Consider the following 17,175-nt stretch of genomic DNA (forward strand, 5'->3'; position numbering starts at 1 on the left):
TAAATCTTCTCAAAATTTTAAAGATATACATTATGAATAGTACTTTTAAAACATAAGATATAAGGATAATATTAGAAATAGATAAGTAAAACTAACTGAGACTAATGGTGTTAGAAACAAAAGATCTATTTGACAAATGAATAACATAAGCGGTGGCATTAATATTAGGGAGTAACTCAAGGGCTGGCGTTGAAAATTTCCCTTTAAATTTTCATATTGTTTAATAGAACATCATTTCCATCCCTCCACTGATATTTCTCAGTTTGAATAGAAGTGTATGATAATAATGGTTTAATACAAGTATACAACTTTTTTGGGGGTAAATATTATTGTTTAATACTGTTATGCCCGGTTTGCCCATTCAGGACTGACCAGTACAGTTCCATTAGAGTTTTCCATGTTTCTGATTGGTAAAACAAAACAACAACCAAAAAAACCCAGATGCCAAAGAAAACAAAAAGGGAAGAGCCAGGAAACACAGCGCACACCAACAAAGGGGGACCCCAGCCCCACGGCAGGGGACAACAGCAAAACAAAACACAGATCCATGATTATCATGGTTAACCACACTCATGATTGCAGAAGAGTATCTCCAAATGAAAAACCAAAATGAGCAGGGTAGAAAGATGGATCTTACAAATGGATATTGCAGCAGCATTGGTACAAATTATAGAGCATTTTAAATTTACTGTGAAAATTCAAAGGAAAACTAAAATTGTCTTACAAGTTTCTAGCCGCCTGGAGCTTGAGTTCTCTCTAATTTTACAGGAATGCTGTGTTTACATAGTGACAAGCTACTTTGAAGCTGCAGAAATGGAGGCATCGCCCTCTTCTTTTCTTCCATTTTTTTTCTTTCTTTTTCATTGTCCTTGGGGAGGAGGAAATAATGAGAGGGTGCAATGAATTAATTATCTGAAATGTTTCAAACATCAGGGCTGATATGATAAAGAAGGTAAAGGAAGATTTTTCCTTGATAATTTTACAGGAATTCTGGCTACCAGTGCTACTATACATCTGTTTTGTTTTCTTAATCAGATGCTCTACAAATGGCTGACCCAGTTGCTGCTTGCTGAGGTTTACATTGAAATAAAATGGGGAAGCAACAACCACAAGGCTCTTTGAAGTCTAAACAAACGTGTTACGTGGAATTCATATTAAAACTGGAACTATAGTTCAGAAAGTTTTAATAGAAATTTTCTCAAATTGGGCAAATCTAATTAAACTAGACTTTAATGGTAGCAAAGTCGGGCACAGATTCAACTGCAAATTACATTGTAATTCTTAGCAATGTTTAAAGTATCCCATGATACAATACCACATTAGCGATACATCTTGAGATACAATACCACATTAGCCCATACAATACATCTTGATACATCTCTCCATTGAATTATACTAAAATATATTAATCAGAGCAATACAATACTCTAAAATCACCTGACCGATACAAGATCGATACTTTAAACCTTGATTATTAGGGCACTGAAAAGTAAATACATGCTGCCGTGATCCACAACTTCACTGTCGCCCAAAACAAAACAAAACAAAACACATTTATGGCATGCCACAAAGATGATATTCACATAATTAAAAATCTGAAGGTTTCGAGTTAAAATATCCGACCTTCCCTCTTGCTCCATCTCCTTAATCATCTCGTTGCAGGAAGCCAAAAGCTTCAGCTTCCACTGCAGAAGGAATGCACATAAGAAGGCCAAAGGAACTTCCATAAGGTTCTGAATTGTGAGTTCAGTGAGTGGGGAAGGAATGATGTAAGCCATCGAAACTCGACAGCTGAGACTGACGAGTCCCAGAAGAACAAGGGCTTTGCTTGAATCAGAGAGGGTCCTCTTCAGTTGTCCTAAAACTGCTCTGGTCTCATTAGCGAGTGCAGAGAGATGGCGTTCGGGAGGGGTTGAGAAAAATCTGAGCCCAAGATTTCTGGGTTTTTCCTGTAGCAACGATTTAGTGTTAGACCTTATGAGGGTTTCCTGTAAATGAGAAGATGGGTTGAACTTAGATGCGGAACTTGAGTAAAACCTGAAGAAACTGAGATCATGGTTTATGGGTTTCTCATCTCGAGTAGGGGTGGAATCAAAGAGAGAACTCATCAATCGGGATTGATCGAAGGTGACGGTCTTAGGAATATGGGAGATGGAATAAGCGGGAAAAGAGGAAATGGAAGAAGAGTGACAGGGTTTGAGAAGCTTAGTAGTTAATCTTGGAGATACTGAGGAAGCCATTGTTGAATGAATGTTGGGGCTCTTCCTCAGGTTATGGTCGTGGAGTTGATTTTGTTGGTGGAATGATTCAAAGTAAGAGCCGTTGCAGTCACTTGGCGTTGCTGTTTCTGTTGGAATTTTAAGGGTGGGGTGTGGAAAAAGGGGTGGTGAAAATTCTTGAAAAATGTGTGAATTTCTTACGTGAGTTTCCTTTAAAAAGGATAGAGTTGTTTGGTCTTGGGGTGGGAAAGTGGGAAATGTCTGCTGATGTGGCAGTTCAACTTTTCCATCCCATGCTATTTTAAAACCCCACATATTTGGTGGGATGAGTAGTGGAAAGGTTTAAGGAAAAGTAAAAAAGTGGGACCCACCTGATCACTTTTCCACAAAACCCTTTCCTTTCCTTTCTTCTCCTTCAACCCAACTACATGTGGGACCCACATGTTTTTTTTTCCCACCCATTTTTTCCCACCCCACCTTTGCAAACAAACACAGCCTTAAGGAGAAGTTGCTGATTTCTGTTGCTATTTTTTAGGAGTTGATTGAGTGTAGTAGTGGTTGCTATTTTGTAGGAGGTTGAGTCCCTCTACCGTAGAGTCTCTTTAAAAAGGCATTAAAGTTGATCTTTTGTAATTGTTGAAGAAAAGAAGGATTCTGGAGTTTTGTTCTTTCTTTGGTATCTGAGCCATGTTATTCTCCTGACTTGATGAGTAATGGTAAAAGGGTATTCACAAAAATAAGGTATTGATTTTGAGGAAACATTTTCTCCATTAGCAAGATTTGAAACCGTTCAAATTCTACTCTCAATTGCAGCACAATTGGAGCTAGTTGTGTACCAGTTTAATGTTAAGTCAACATTTTTAAATGGTGATATAAGTGAAGAGATGTATGTGGTTCAACATGAAGGGTTCACAAACCAGAGAAATCAAAATAAAGTCTACAAGCTCAAGAAGGCATTATATGGATTAAAATAGGCACCCAGAGCCTAGTACTTGAAGATAAACACTTATTTCCTGCAGTTTAGGTTCAAATGGAGTGAGAATGAGCCAACATTATATGTGAAACAGTGTGGAAATGATGATTTCTTCTTAGTTTGTTTGTATGTCGGTGATATGATTTTTTTTGGGAACTAATGATTCTCTGCTTGTAGATTTCAAAACTCAAATTATGGAGAGGTTTGAGATGACAAATCCAGGCAAACTCCATTATTTTTTGGGTATGGAAGTGCAATAATGGAATCTTCATCTCACAGAGAAAATATGCTTTTGATTTGCTAAAGAATTATATAGTGAGCAACAACAAGGAAATTGACACACCAATGAATTCGAATGAGAAGTTGCAAAGAGAAGATGGGACAGAAGCTGCAAATGGTAAATAATTCAGGAGTCTGGTTGGAAGTCTTATCTACTCAAGTCACACCATACCTAACATCGTTTTTGCAGTAAGCTTGATCTCTAGGTTTATGCATAACCCTACAAAACATCATTATGGAGTAGCAAAAAGGGTTCTAAAGTATGTTGCAGGAACTCTAAATTATGAGATTTGGTACTGTAAAGCAAGAGAGCTTAAGTTGATGGGGGCACTCTGATAGTGACTGGGCTGGATCAGCAGATGATAGGAAGAGTACAATAGGTTTTTGCTTTAGCCTTGGGTTTGGAATGGTGACATGGAGATCTAAGAAACAAACTACAATAGCTTTATCTTCTTGTGAAGCAGAGTATGTGGTAGGGGCTGCAACAACATATGAAACAATTTGGATGAAGAAGTTGTTGACTAATTTGGGGATGAAACAATCTAGAGCAATTGAAATCTTTATAGATAGTCGTTGAGCAATAGCCATGACAAAGAATCCAGTATTCCATGGGAGAGCTAAACATATCGAAATAAAGCATCATTTCATTGGAGAATTAGATATAGGAAATGAAGTTTCTCTGAAGTTCTGTAACTCTGTAGATCAGGCAGCTAATATTTTTACCAAGGCTCTTCCATATTCAAAGTTCAGTCATCTAAGAGCTAGGCTTGGACTATATGAGTTTGAATCATGAGGGGGTGTTGGTGGAATGATTCAAAGTAAGAGTCGTTGCTAAAACGGTCACTTAAGGAGACGTTGCTGATTTCTGTTGCTATTTTTTAGGAGTTGATTGAGTGTAGCAGTGGTTACTATCTTGTAGGAGGTTGAGTCCCGTTTGAGGAGTTGTTTTGTTTTTAGTTTTTATAGGACTCTGTTAGTTATGGTTTTCTGTTTTGAAGTCTACGGTAGAGTCTCTTTAAAAATGCATTAAAGCTGATCTTTTGTAATCATTCAAGAAAAGAAGGATTCTGGATTTTTTTATTCTGTTCTTGCTCGTCTTCTTTCTTTTTGTTCCAACAGATTTTACAAGGATGTTCAGTTGGAGATAGGGGTGTTAACAGTGCAGTTTGGGGCTGGGCCTAACGGTTTCGGGCTAAAAAACTCCTAGCCCAAACACGGTCTATTAGCAAAATAATGGTTTTGGGCTGGTTTCGGTTTTGTGCGGTTTAGGTTCAGGCTAACTAACTGTTTGGGCTAACGATTTAAATCGGGTTGACTAACGGTTTATGGTGTGTAAGAAAAAGAACAAAAAGAAACAATTGAGCATCCTACAACAAAAGTGAAAATTATATGAAAAGCAAAGTTGCTATTGGTCAATTTCCATTAAAAAAAACCCACCCATTCTATAGAAATCAAGAACCTAGATATTAAGTAGTAAAATGACTATTTGATCTTTGAATTCATGCTTAACTTTTTTAATTGTCTATACCAACTATCTAATGGTAATATAATGATTCAAATACTATTTAATGTAAAATTACAAAACGGGTTATAACGGGTTGCGTTGCGGTTCGGGTAGGTGCGGGCTCCACAACCATCAGCCCAATTACGGCCCATTAAGGTCGGTTCGGCCCAGTTCGGGTTATAATGGGCCGGTGCGATTAACGATTCGGACTATAAATTGACACCCTCGGTTGGAGAGATAATAAGGCATTTTGATTTCTCTCTTCTCCTGTGAAGGGCTCTGCAACTCCCCTTGGGCATATACTAGGGTGAACTTCCATTGCCATTCTTGGCATTGCTTAATTCCTCTAGCCAACTACGGTTCGGCCTATGAGGTATAATGCCCTCCCTTGAGCCTTGAGGGGTCTATTCCATCCCCATTAATGTTTTTCTATATTCTATCCTCTTTCACTTTCTTCTCTCAACTGTCACAATTCTGTAATAATTACTTTATTCACTGTTTCTTCCACATCTCTTTTGGACAGAAAAGAAACTCTCATATTTTTATTTTGGATCCACATCCTCTACAATTCATTTTTCTATAATTTCCTACAATTCCCTCCTAGGATTGTAACATGTGGCATTAAATAATTAACGATTACCCAATTCAAACTATATATATATATATATATATATATATATATATATATATATATATATATATATATATATATATATATATATATATATATATATATATATATATATTTGTATTAGAACCCTCATGTGTACCACCATAAAAAGGCTTGGTTTGGAGACCCGTTTAAAGTAACTTTTAGGCTGCGTTTGTTTGCAAAAGTAAGGTAGGAAAAAATTAGTGGAAAAAAAAAAATGTGAACAATAATGGGGTGAAGGAGAAGGAAAGGAAAAGAAGGAATTTTGTAGAAAAATTATAATTGTGGGTCCCACGTTTTACTTTTCTACTATTTTCCACAAAGTCTCATATATTTTGTAGGATTTTAAAAAAGCTTGAGGTGGAAAAGTTTGTTTGCCTTCTCACAAGACAAGTTTTCTTAAATTTTAAAAACTTGTCTCTAATTTTCCTATTCTAAACAATCAAACAAACTACATTTTTAGAATTTAAAAGAAAATTTTACTTTTTCAAGAATTTTCCTACTCCTTTTTCCCACCCCTACCTTTATGCCAACCAACAAACACACCCATAGATAAACCATTTGTTTGCAAATGTGAGGTAAAAATAAAAAATATGTAAAACCCTATAATGAAGTGGTGGAAAAGTAAAAAGAAAAAAAAATGTGAAAAAGTTTTAATTGTAACCGGTCTTTTTTTATAATATTTTTTTCACAAGATCTCATCTATTTAATGAGACTTTGGAAAAAAAAAATAGGGTGAAAAAGTTAGCATTTAATGTACAAGATTCCTCTTGTGAAGTGTCCTGTACTTGGTTACTAGGAAATGACAACGAGATTTATACCCGTTTAGTTGTGAAAATTATTTGATTCATGAACTTTAGAAAATCATATTTTTACACTAAAATCGTGAATCTGTAGATTTATAAAAATACTAAATATTTATGCATTCATAAAAATTATGTTGATTGCAGAGAGAAATCATCAACGGTTTTTTCAAGGTGGTTTGCAGAATTCAAGCCAAGGTGGAGATTGTTGGGTTTGGGTGTGGGTATTCTGTGGGTCCATATAATTATGGTTTTGATTATATTTGTAATTGAAATCGGGATGGTTTGGGTCACATCTACTACTTGGCATTTTGTATCGGGTAACATTGTAATTACATTGGGATTAGGGTTTTAAGTTTCCCATAAAAAATAGTACCCTGGAATGAAGTGGTGGAAAAGTCAATAGAAAAGATTGTGGAAGTCAAGTAGCAGCTTTGTAGGGGATTTGGGTCCCAAGATCCATATATTGGATGAGATTGGGAAAAAAAACAAGCAAATGAAAAAGTTAGCATTTAACTGTACAAGGTCCGTGAGGTCTTCCTGGAAATAGTGAAACAGTTTTTTACCCGTTTAGTTGTGAAATTCTCGATTCATGAACTGTAGAAATGGTCCCATTGTTTGCTTTGCTTGATGTTAGCCTTATAAAATACTATATTTATGCATTCATAAAAATTATGTTGATTAAACATTTTTGTAGGATAAATTCACATACTTCATTCCATTCATTCCAGATTCAGGTCAACAAAATAATTAATATTATGAATTATGATTCCACAATTTGAAATCTTTAGAAATATAAAATCTCGAGAAACTCATGTAACCAAACAGGGTTTCACATCCTCTACGATTCTCACCTCCACCCATTGTAAAGGATGTGAAACCGAAGAATTAATACTTCATATTACATTATCAAGTAGAATAAACGAAAACCAAACAAACACAGAAACAAAAGCAAAATCACAAATAATCCACGTCACCGGCGCCGGAGAAGAAATTCATGTATAATGCTGCACGCACTAACTCAGTACATGAAAAAACCAAGAATGCAGAAGAGGAGAGAGATTCCAACAACTCCAACCGAAGCGGAAGTGACAGAAGCGAAACCAGTTTTCAGCGCCGGTAACGGAGCGATGGCATTCTCCTGAGCATGCACTGCGACGGCCGACAGAACCACCATGAACATTAGAATAGCTAAACAGGAGACCTTCGCCATCGTTGATTACCTCTCTGAAATCACTATTTTCACCTGAAAATCAAGAAACAACGAAGGCGCCAGAGTCTTTGACTCCTCACAAGTATATATATAATGCTTTAGAGAAGGGAACGGTGAGAAGAAGCAGGAAATCACGGTGGGTCCGACGTATGAGCTGCATGCATGCCACATGGCATCTGAGATCAGAGAAGGGTTGGCCGGAAGTTTGTATCACCGGTCTGCAGCAGTTGAGGCGCCGCTGTCTGAAACTAAGTGAGGTGCGACGCTTAGGCATTTGGCGTAGAGATTGCTTGGCGTGAAGGGAAAAGAATGGAGTACATAGAGAAGACCATTCCATTGAAATTGATAATGATTTTTCTCTTCCCTCTCTAAATGAAAGGTTTTGTTTGGTTGGTTTGAGCAGTGAATAAATCCAAAATTTGAACCGATCTGGAAGAAAGGATATTATGGTTGTGAGTTTGGTACGGTTTTGGATTAAGAATGGGATCTTATCAATGTATGGGTGAATCCAGCCGAAGATTTTCGAAAAAACGGAGCTCAAGGGGGTTTTTTTTTTTTTTGCAATTTTTATTCTAATAATTTTTGTCAAGAAGTTGTTAGCAATATGTGTTAAGATGAGTTCATTTACATTATTAATGGCTGAATTGATTAAAGAGGATGAAAGAGATTCAAGAGCATGTATAAGAATGTAATGACTGAATTGGAGAAGGAGGAGGAAAGAAATTGTGGCAAGAGAGTAACGGTGGAAATATTTCCTCATGACATAAGAAAAGAGGAGAGAAAATAGCCTAGAAATTGGAAGAGAAGATTTTTTTCCCCCTCCCCTAACATGGGTTTTAAAGTTTTCGCCCTGTGTCACAATCGAAATGATCAATTGTAGGATAATCTATTATAGAGGATGTGAATATAACCTGGCCCTCTTTTTTCACATGTTAAAATACTAAGAGAGAATTACTAATGTCCTCTAATAGTATAGCTTAATTTTTATTTTTTTTTTGGTAAGAAGACACTTGATTAAAAGGAAAAACCACGATTACAACCTACGAAAGAAAGTCAAATAACATAAACAGCCTAATAGAGGGAGGGGGTGTGTGTACATATAAAAAAAGCATCCTGAGTTAGTGCTCCCTCCTTAGCCAAGGCGTCAGCTACGAAGTTGGCTTCTCTAATATTATAGCTTAATTACTACCTTATTGTTGGTATTTTTTTGAAATTATCAATTTAATTTTAAATTTGACTGAAATTACTCTTAGTAACTAAGCTCTATTAGTTGATTAATGATGTATCGACTTTTTATTTTTCAAAAACTCCAAAGTAACCCGAAGGATTGTTATTTTTTAGGGGAAATTATTGATGCCTCTTTAATTGTACTACAACGTAATTACTAATTGAACACTACTCTTTATAAAATTACTATTGCCCCCTCACTTCAAATGGTGTTATATTGTGTATGGCCAAGAAAACATCCTAGGCGGAGGGGAGATCGGAGCAAGGGGCAAGACCTAGATGACGTTCAATAAGCCTAGGCTGCAGTAAGTAAATTGAGAGGTCATTCCGCCTAGCGCCCCCTTTTGGGTATGCGGGTACTAAGAGTCCTCTCACTACCAACCAACATACATCATTTGGTTGGGTCTTGCCAGTATCAACAACAATGAAAAACAACTAGATGGAAATTATATTGACTATGTAATGTCCATTTTGCCCCTCATTAGAATTAAGAAGTCAAAAAATGATATTACAATCATTTAGAAAAACTATATGAAATTCACCCTTATATTCTTATATTTAAGATTTTAGAGTGTTAGATCTTAATGGGATGACATAAATGGTAGATTAATAATAAAAAACCTTAGGGTTATTTTAGAATTTCTGAAAAACTAACTAAGTAACGACAAGAGTAATCAGTAATTTGCAGCAAAACCTAAGGATATGTTAATAATTCAAAAGGTACATGGCATAAGATAGTAATTAAATTGTGATACAAAGGGCATCAATAATTCTAGCGAAAGGTAAAACTGATATCATACATCTAACTTTTTTAATTTTTTTTTGGATGAATAAATAAATGTATTAAAAGACAAAGACACAAAAACAACAGAGCAAAACTAAAGCAAAACTAAAAAACATAGACAAAGCAAACATGGGCTGAACCAAAAAATGGGCTGAGCAGGGGCCAAAAGGAAACTATTTTGTGGATTTTTCTTGCTCTTCTTTTTCTTGGAGGACCTGAGGTCAATCAAGAAGTCGTCTCCAAGTGGGTTGTGCCCTTTAGAAGGGCGATTACTCCTTCTACACTGGGCTCAATCAAGGTCATGCACAGGGGAGGTGGGAGAGAGAGAGAGAGAGAGGAGCAGAGCATGGTTTAAAGGGAATAGGCCCATGGGCCAGGACCAAAATGGAGCATTTAGGGGAGGGTAAAATGGGCAAATTGAGTTGATCGTGGGAGGAGAGTGATGGGGTTAAAGAAGTTCCAGTGGAAAAAGTCTTCCTTGGGTCATTCACTGAAATGGGAGGGTGGAGAGGCGAAGAGGAGGTCTCAGCAGTGAAGGTTTCACAGAAGAGGAAAGGCACAACACGAGGTGTAGGGGAGAGATGCGACGACTCCTGAAGAGAACCTTCGGCATCTGTGGAAAGAGCAAGATTCCAGGCTTCGACAGGGGAAGCAGAGGCTTTGACTGCAGTGAATTGGCAGAGATCCACACAAGAGGGCTTCTCAACCAGGGTAGCTGTGCAAGGAGCGGTCGTTGTTTGAGCAGGCTTGGCCTGGTTCCGCATCTCCAATAAGTACGACTACCAACGGCAATTGAGAGCTAGACGTCGCTAATGTTGATGAAGAAGGAGCAGGTTGAACAACGACGACAATAATTGAGGGAGCTATAGTTGAAGATGAAAGGGCAGAAATTTCAGAGAGCTTGACGTGTGAGGATTTTCTAATAGGAGCAGAGGAAGTTTCCTTAAAAACAGCGGAGGGTAAAGGGCCTTGAACAGCAGCAACGATAATTAATTTGCCTAGATCTTGAGCAGCAGCGTAAATAGCGGTGCTTGCTTGGCCTTGAGCAACAACGGTGGTGACAGCCTCTACTAGGACAGCAGGAGTGGTGTCTACTTGGGCTTGAGCAGCAGTCGGTGGCAACAACCTCTTTAGGGTCAGCAGCAACAGTGGTGCTTGATTCTTTAATTCGAGCATCTTTCTAAGTTGTCGATGATGAGGCTTTCAGGACCTGCATGAAATCTTTGATAGATGATGTAGATGGATCATTCAGGATAGCAGAAGAACATGCATGAGTACTTAATCTGGTGGCCAAACTGCCAACAAGAGGTGCATCTGGAAGGAACCCAGTCACAGACAATGACTTAATAATAGTTGAGCCCATTATCATCAACAATGGAGATGGAGGATGGGAGAGGATTAGCATAGGAGAGTCTTTTGAAGTTCAAAGTTTTGTGATTAGAATGGAGAGATCTTCCAATGGCAGATCCGATGCAACTGAGGCACTCAATGTTCCAAAACTCTAGAGGGAGACCGGGGAAATTTATCCACAGAGGGATTGTGCTGAAGTCAACCCCATGGAGGGGCATTGAAGGATGCCATGGTTGGAGGACGATAGGGGATTTACTGATGAACCAAGGGGAACCCAAAAGAGCACAGGCTTTGCATTCAGAGGAATGGAAATTGAAGAGGAAGAAGCCAATGTCAAGAATGAAGAAATCTAAAGATTATAAAGATTTCAATTGCTTGGATAAAGAGGTTTTAACGATACCAGTAGAGGGAAGGGAGGACAAGAAACTGTCCTACAATGGCTGATTGCCAAAGAAGGATGCTCTCCTTGGTAGCAGAGGTGGGGCAGTTGAGCAGTGGGGATGAAAAAGAGGTTGCATTCATTTATGGTGGAGTTAGAGGTGGAGGAGGTAAAGAGGGAAATACAGGGTTTAGTGGGAGAAATGGAGGGGAGTGGGTCAGGGGTGCAAGGAAGGGGACAGCAACTCATTGGAGGGATCAGGGGGGAGCCGGAGGGATCAGGGGAGGCCATCCTTCAGTTTCTCATCTCAGTTTCGCATCAAGCTAGAGCATAACAATGAAGGCTCTAGCTTGGATTAACAAGAAAAACTAATAAGGGAGAGGATAATACTTCTACAAGAAGGAGAATTTGGTAAGTAATTAACCTATGGGACAGAGAACAACAATAATTATCCCAACTATGGGCCAGGATAGGTTGATCTTTGGGATTAGATCTGGTTCAATGATTAATCAATATTTCATTCCAAGGCCAACTCATGTCTACTAAGTCTAGTTATTATTTATTAAACTATTTTATTTATTTATTTATTTGTATAAAAATTAGAGAGTCAAGTGGAATCAGCTTCGATCGGCTTTAAACAATTCCATATCAAATTTTTAATTCTGATTCTATTTTTGAAAGGCTGTAACTATCCCTTTTATTATCTCAAACTAGCTCCCCATCCCTTTAGAATCAATTATTCTTTCAGACGACCTGGCAGTGGTGACACCTTAATGCACTGGATCTGCCTTTTATGAACACAAAATAAATTTTATTCCTCAAAAATGCATAATTTTCAAAGCTATTATGAAAACAGTATTTTACCTTTAATTTTTATATTATTACAGTATCATATGTGTCTTTATTTCTTTTTCTATGAATAACCAAATGGATTTACTAGAAAGAGAGAGAAATTAGGTTATATCTTGAAGCATTTGATGATGAAGAGAGTTAAATCTAAAAAGCTTATTACCACTTGGACCAACCTATTGGTTTTTATCTTTAATTTTTATACTCTACTAAAGATCAAGAATCTTATTTTTATGGTTATGATAAATAAATGGATTAACCAAGAAAGAGAAATTAGGTTATGTCTTGAAGCATTTGATGAAGAAGAGAGTCAAATCTGTTAAACCAACAACACAATAAGAAATTTTTAACCCTAAAAGATCAAGAATCAAAAAAAAGAAATGAAACCAATAAAGAGATTTTCGGGATTTGCCCACTAATAAGATGTGTTATGAGCATAGGAATAAGAGAATAACTTTTATGATGCATGGGATAAGATTACAATAAAAATACCTCAAAATCATCTATACCACATTACAATACTCTCATCCACGATCATAAAGTAAAAAAAAAAATCATCAATCTCATAATAACTCTATAAGACAATGCAATGTACATATTTATAAATTATTAATCAAGCAAACATAATAAGTCAACCAATCGTTCGAGTTGGATCGTAATATACCATACGGGTTACACCCTCATGCCCCATTGAGAAAGGAATCCCATATATTTCTATCTTTTTTTTTTTTTGATAGAAATATTTCTACCATGTATCTTAAAAAACAGATCATTCAAGATGCCCACCAAAATATGTTGATGTACATCAGTGGTACATGAATTCAAATCAGCCACTGTTGGATTCCAAGTGATATTGCCCAAGAGAGAAAAATAATGAAAGAAACAATTAAAGCTTCATTTATTCATTCAACTCTTCTTTTTTTTTAGACAGAACTAAGCAAAGATATTAATCAAAGAAGAAACAAAAAAGATAACATCTGCAAGAAGGAAAAATGGAAATCAAACTAATACAAATTTTCCTATCTCATCTTTGATCTCTTTATGATCTTATTGTCGTTTACATTACAGAAAAAACTTAATTAGAAATTCTAATTAAACTTTATACTTTATATGAGGCTACTGCATGTAGAAAGCGAAGAAGGAGATGAGCGAAGCTCCGACCATGGATCCAAGAGCAGGTAATGCGGCTGATGCGTGATTGGCTGGTGCTGGTGCAGGCGATGCAGCGTCGCTGGCCATGACTGCGCTCAAAGAGGCAGCGGCAACGATGACGGCGAAGGAGATCTTCTTCATGTCCATGACGGTTGTGTTCGGAGATAAAATCCCTTGAAAAGAAGGAATTAACACCGAACTGGCCGGCTTGGAGATGAAAGAAGAGGCGGAGGAGAAGAGCTCTTTTCTTCTTGATCAGCCTTCTTGTTTTTCTTTTATGCAGGCCTGAAGAGAAATGTGGAAGAGAGGAGAATTTATATGAAGAGCTATGACTATTTTAATGGGTAGTGGTTGTTGAAGCTGTTAGGGGAAGAGACTAAATTAATCTGATCGACGTGCCTATAGGCCAGCATTGGCCGGTGAGGGAGTTGCAGATTTCTGGGGAGAGAGAGATAGATCAGTTCATGCCTTCATGGAAGGATGAGTTGGGTCAACGTTTTTGAGCGGGTCTTTTGTAGGAGATTATATATAAAAATTCATTTTTTTTTTAAATTTGAAAAGACAAAAGTGGGTTCTTGACTTCTTGTCATTGGGTTTGGGTTGCAAATAGGGATTGAGTTGGGTAAGGTTTTATAAAACCAACAAACTGACCTTGACCTTGTAGAGTTGGGTGAGGCTGAGTCAGTTCAGACATTTAATCTTGATCTTGGCTTTCATTTATCATGAAAAATTGTATGTTGTTGGCCTAGTTTACCTAAAATATTGTACATACATTCTAGATCAAAATCAATTGAGGGAATGCACAGTTTCATTAAAGTATGAGCTTTAAAGATATTATGATTGACGGGCAAGGTTATTGCTAAGGTTGAAAATTTCTTTATTGAGCATCTTATTAGTCAAGTGATTTTAAGAAAGGTATTGTCTCGTATCGAGTATTGTATCATACTGCCCAATACGTTTAGGTGTAATTCAATTTGTGTCATTTTAATAGGTGCAATCCAATACATAAACACATCTATATGTATCTTACTGGCCGTATCCAATATGCAAGACATGTATCAGCTATAGTGTCATATGGGGTACCCATTAAGATTGGATTATTGGAAGGTATAGCATGAGCTTCGAATCTCCTTATCATAGAATAAGATTGTTTGGAGCTTATGAATTATCATGCATCCCGAGTGGTATCATGGCTATCACTGGGAACATAGGCACTTATTTTACTTTTGTAATAAGCTGTTCTAGTGCTTGAAACAAACACCTCTTAGTGAAGAGATTGTGAGTTCGACTTTCGCTGAGACATATTAATATCCCTATCTCCGACTTAATAAAGCCCCATTGTACCCAAAAAAAAGTGTTATTGTCCATTCCCTAATTCGAAATGCTTTGTCATTACAATGTAAGACAAATTTACTCCTTTCCATTGTATGATTGGTGGACCTATGTACAACATCGGCCGTGTGCGCCTTTGCTGCTGAATTGAGATGCTCTAACCTAAAAGAAAGAAGGATTACTTGAAATAGATAGGTTCTATAAGTGAACCCCCAAATCGTAAGTTGTTTTAGCCTACCCCAGATCGAGAACATATTGTTAAATCCAGCCCAAAGGTCCAAAACATAATTAGAGGAAGATTTTGCAACAGCAATTTCTTCCAAATGTAATTTTTGTGGAACAGCTCATTAAGGCATTAATATTATAGTATGCAGAAATAAAAGAAATAGGTCAATATCCCCCAAAAATCATGAATTTCATTTCACATGATAGGAGAGAGATTGGCTTATCGGAGTTATAGGCCAAGCTTCTAAAAAAGTTCATTTTTTTCTTATATTTTCTAACTTCTAATATCATAAAGCAACTCTAACTCAGTATTTATGTGGCTCCCCCATGTTTAGTCATGTATGATATCCTATGCTTGTCTTCAACGCAGGGCTGGAGCAACTGATCGATCAAACAGTCAATAAGTGAAAGACTTAACCAGATTATCAATCAAAATATTCCTTGAAGGTCTGCAAATTAAATGAAAAGTGAAAAATCCTCTCTCTTTTGATGTTCCAGGCAAATTTGCATTGATCCCACACTATCTATCTGAATGACTGGTCTCAACTTGAGAAGAAGAATAGGAAAGGGGCACAATACAATCCATTTTGGTTTTACCATTGTTCGAATAAAATGCTTATCTAATTCCATGTGTCTAATAAGAAAAATCCATTCTTCTTCTAATTTTTCTATCTTCCAATTCATTACTTGTGAAAATCAATTTTTTAGACACAACAAGAATTTAGATGTGAAAATGATATTTGAGGGTTTGCAGTCATTGTGGAAATTTCATTCTCGATATGATCATTATTTTCCTTGGAAGGGAAAGAACTAGTAAATCCCATAATACACGATCAATTCATAAAATATTTTCTTTTCGTTCTCAATTCTTCAAGAAATTTTATGAAAGTGTATCATTTGTTTTATCTCTTTCATGGAAGTTTTATTTCTTCTAATGTATTATAATTTTTTGTTTAATTATTCTTTTGATGATGGATCTTTATTAGTCTAACTTGCCTTGTTGACCCAAAAAAAAAAAAAAACTTGCCTTGAATCCCAAAAATGTCTGCACAAGAAATTTTTTAATCTCAATAGCCGATTCAGATTCAACAGTTCAAGCCTGGAGCTAAGGTTCACTTGGGATGAGATGTCGAGCTGAGTCAAGACTCTCTTTGTGATTACCATAATACCATCAATGGAAGTTAATAAGAGCAGAATTAGAAGCAATTCGACCAATTATGTGTTAGGGTTAGATACCTCAACAATATGCTGATGTGGCAATTTGAGCCACATCATCAGCTGCATCAGATAACAAGATGTTTAATTTCCAAAGCATTTTGAATGGGTTCACATACATTGATGTGGTTTTCTTTTTCTGGGAAACTTTTTTTTTTTACAAAAATGTGTCATGACTCATGACCGACCTAATCCTAAACAAAATCAGCCAAACCGGCAGTGGTCCTCGCTGGAAGAAAATACAAGCATGTCTGGTATGCAAACAGCTCAAATTCAAGGGCGTTTTGCTGTCACACGTGTCAACAATAATTTGTTGCCGACATGTAAAAAAAGAGATCCGACGGTTGGTAGGCCAGCTAGCCATTTTCCCTCGTGTTCTTTATTCTTATTCCATGTCACCAACTCTTCATAACGGGAAGTCGGAACAGAAAACTTTTTTTTTTGGTGAAGAACAGAAAACTCTCCCCTCCAAGTTGTGTATATAAACTCCGGTAGCTCTCTCTCTTCCACTTAAAGCTCTGAAGTTTTTAATCCAATATATTTTTTTCTCTGCTAAGGAGTTTCTTCTTCTAAACCTGCAAGCTTTCCCTGCAATCTCACTATCTCATCAATGGCGCAGAGCAGTAACTTAAACTCCATGGCTACATTACTGCTTCTATGCTTCTTCACTACCATCTTGTCTGCAGCTGCTATGGTTTCAGCGCAGGAGGCGCCAGCACCTGCGCCTTCCATGGACAAAGGAGCAGGGTTTGCATTGCCTGTGTCTGCTGTCGTTCTCTTATCGTCTTTGATCATGTCGATCTTTGGTCTCTTCAAGCATTAGGTTATCATAGTAGAATATCATCATGCTGCGTTCCTGTTGGTTGCTGCTGCTTTCGTGATTCGGTTTTTCTTTTTCTTTCTTTTTTTTCCTATCTGATGGTGGTTGAATGAATCAATCAGATCTGTGTTATCAATTGAAGAAAGGAAAACATTTCCCCTTTTCTCTAATGGATATTTCAATTGTTTTTTTAATAATT

This window comes from Hakea prostrata, chromosome 10 (genome assembly GCF_041222555.1).
Source record: "Hakea prostrata isolate BN-2017 chromosome 10, UWA_Hpros_2, whole genome shotgun sequence".
Lineage (NCBI taxonomy): Eukaryota > Viridiplantae > Streptophyta > Magnoliopsida > Proteales > Proteaceae > Hakea > Hakea prostrata.